Source organism: Furipterus horrens, unplaced genomic scaffold (assembly GCF_987537825.1).
Source record: "Furipterus horrens unplaced genomic scaffold, mFurHor1.1.pri manual_scaffold_5, whole genome shotgun sequence".
Classification (NCBI taxonomy): Eukaryota; Metazoa; Chordata; class Mammalia; order Chiroptera; family Furipteridae; genus Furipterus; species Furipterus horrens.
In genome coordinates this window covers 78,837,872-78,840,974 of record NW_028327175.1, presented here as the reverse complement: position 1 = coordinate 78,840,974, position 3,103 = coordinate 78,837,872, and the positions used below count along the sequence as shown (strand labels likewise).

The following is a 3,103-nucleotide window of genomic DNA, read 5'->3' as shown; positions in this document are numbered from 1 at the left end:
CTGGAGGAAACAGGCAAGAGTATCCTTAGCATGTGAAAGCCAAAAGCCCTCCCTTGTGCAACAAAAAGAAACTTCTAGACAAATTAAGACTTCAACTATTGTCCTTCCTACCATAATATTCCTTTTGGGTGTGTCTAACCCATCCGTAAAGTACTTTATACATACAGACTTTGGTCTGGCAGAGACCCCTGTATTGGTGGGACTAGAGAAGAAATGGGTCTACTCTGCCCCATTTTCCCTCTTCTGAAAAACCTAATGAGTGACTACTTAACAAATATATATCCTCTTGGCTTCCTTTTAAGAAAACTGAGAAGACAATAATTGAAACAATAAATTATTTTTAAGTGAATATGATGGAGGGGAGAAATAAAAGAATGATGAAAATAGTACTATTTTGACATTTTCAAATTACGTAGCAATCAATTACCTACATGATTAGGATTTTATTTATTATGAAAACTACTCAAGGCTTCGCATGAATTGCTGCTTTAGAAAAGCTGCTGCCATAACTAAACTGCATATACATTTTTAAAACTAAATGTTTGCTGTCTCCAGAACTCAAAATATAAAAAGAAATAAAACAATGATAAAATAATAGAATATGCAAATCATATGTACATATTTCTTCAAGAAAGGAGCAATAGAATAGATGAGGCGGAAGCAATGTCAGAAGAAAATGTTCCCAAGAAGAAGAAAGTCTTGACTCTGCAGGTCAAGATGATTAAATTAATGGAAAGCAACTCCCAAACCACAAAGAAATGAACTGATAAAGTCATTAGAAATAAAAAGAAAGTTCTGAAAGGTGCCAGTTATATTTATAATATACAAAACTCAGGTATTTTCTTATATAGGAAAGGTAGCATGTTATGAAATAGAATATTTTTAAATTCCAGCACTTCTCACTGAGACCCATCACCCGGACTCTACGTGAGACCCACCGCCCGGACTCACCATGTGTGAATGCATCTCAGTCCATGCGGGGCAGGCAGGTGTCCAGATGGGCAATGCCTGCTGGGAACTCTACTGTCTGGAACATGGAATTCAGCCTGATGGACAGATGCCCAGTGACAAGACCATTGGTGGGGGAGACGACTCCTTCACCACCTTCTTCTGTGAAACCGGAGCTGGAAAGCATGTGCCCCGGGCAGTTTTTGCGGATTTGGAGCCCACCGTAATTGATGAGATCCGAAATGGCCCATACCGGCAGCTCTTCCACCCAGAACAGCTCATCACTGGGAAAGAGGATGCTGCAAACAACTATGCTCGTGGTCATTATACCATTGGCAAGGAGATCATTGACCCGGTACTGGACCGGATCCGGAAGCTGTCCGACCAGTGCACAGGACTTCAGGGCTTCCTGGTCTTCCACAGCTTTGGGGGGGGCACCGGCTCCGGCTTCACCTCACTCCTAATGGAGCGGCTCTCTGTTGACTATGGCAAGAAATCCAAGCTGGAGTTCTCCATCTACCCAGCCCCCCAGGTATCCACAGCTGTGGTTGAGCCCTACAACTCCATCCTGACTACCCACACCACCCTGGAGCACTCAGACTGTGCCTTCATGGTGGACAACGAAGCCATCTATGACATCTGCCGCCACAACCTGGACATCGAGCGGCCCACCTACACCAACCTTAACCGCCTCATCAGCCAGATTGTCTCCTCCATCACAGCTTCCCTGCGCTTTGATGGGGCCCTTAATGTGGACCTGACAGAGTTCCAGACCAACCTGGTGCCCTACCCGCGGATCCACTTCCCCCTGGCCACCTATGCGCCAGTCATCTCTGCAGAGAAGGCGTATCATGAGCAGCTATCGGTGGCGGAGATCACCAATGCCTGCTTCGAGCCGGCCAACCAGATGGTGAAGTGTGATCCACGTCATGGCAAATACATGGCCTGCTGCCTCCTGTACCGTGGAGATGTGGTGCCCAAGGATGTCAACGCTGCCATCGCTGCCATCAAGACCAAGCGCAGTATTCAATTCGTGGACTGGTGTCTCACGGGCTTCAAGGTTGGCATCAACTACCAGCCACCCACTGTGGTGCCTGGAGGTGACCTGGCCAAGGTGCAGCGTGTCGTGTGCATGCTGAGCAACACGACCGCCATTGCTGAGGCTTGGGCCCGTCTGGATCACAAGTTCGACCTGATGTATGCCAAGAGGGCATTTGTGCACTGGTATGTGGGAGAGGGCATGGAGGAGGGTGAGTTCTCTGAGGCCCAGGAGGATATGGCTGCCCTGGAGAAGGATTACGAGGAAGTAGGCATCGACTCCTATGAGGATGAGGATGAGGGAGAAGAATAGACCAACTGCCTGGAACCTACTCATTATGTTTATTGCAAAATCCTTTCGAAATAAACAGTTTCCTTGCAAAAAAAAAAAAAGAAGAATATTTTTAAATTCCAGATTGCTGTTTTAAATGCTCCCTCTCTGATCATACATACACTCAAACACGACAATTTCATTAAAATGACAGTAAATCCATACTAATAAACATAAATCATAGCAATAGTGAATTAAGAAATGTTTTTTAATCAGAAATATGATGGCTTTCTGAAAGATAAAAAGCAGAATGGATCATAATGACAGATAAACCAGAGCGGAGAAAAACAAACTCATAATAAGCACAGGATAAGGTTTAGGAGAGGTAGGGGTCATTCCTGCCAGAAAAGCTCTGGGCTCGGAATTGGCAGGAAAAGAAGCTAGCAAGGCTGTGGGGCAGCGTTTAAGGTAATTAAGTAAAGGATTGCCTTTGACAGCTGAATGAGGCAGTCCATCCTGTGCCCAGTGTATACGGAACAGCTGTCTGCAGCACCTGCCCTCAGCCAGAAGGCTGAAAACTACTTCCTAAAGCTAAACAAAGCTGTATTTGACTAACCAATCTGTTATGGATATTAGAGCCTGACCCAACTCTCCTAAGGAGTGAAACACACTGAAGTACACATCTCCCCCACCCCCACCTGTAAAGTCATCTTCCTTTGGCAATGATAGAGGGCCTTCTACATGCACCAAAGGGAAGTCCACCTATGAAAGAGCACATAAAGTCTACCACAAAGTCTAGAGCCCACAAGTCTGTGCAAGGGATCTGTAGTTTGAGTGATTATACAA

At 45.4% G+C, this 3,103-nt stretch overlaps 1 pseudogene; it reads left to right on the top strand.

The window, feature by feature from the left end:
- Window positions 1-902: 902 nt before the first annotated feature.
- On the top strand, window positions 903-2,373 carry LOC150008832 (tubulin alpha-4A chain pseudogene; annotated as a pseudogene).
- The last annotated feature ends 730 nt before the right edge of the window (window positions 2,374-3,103 follow it).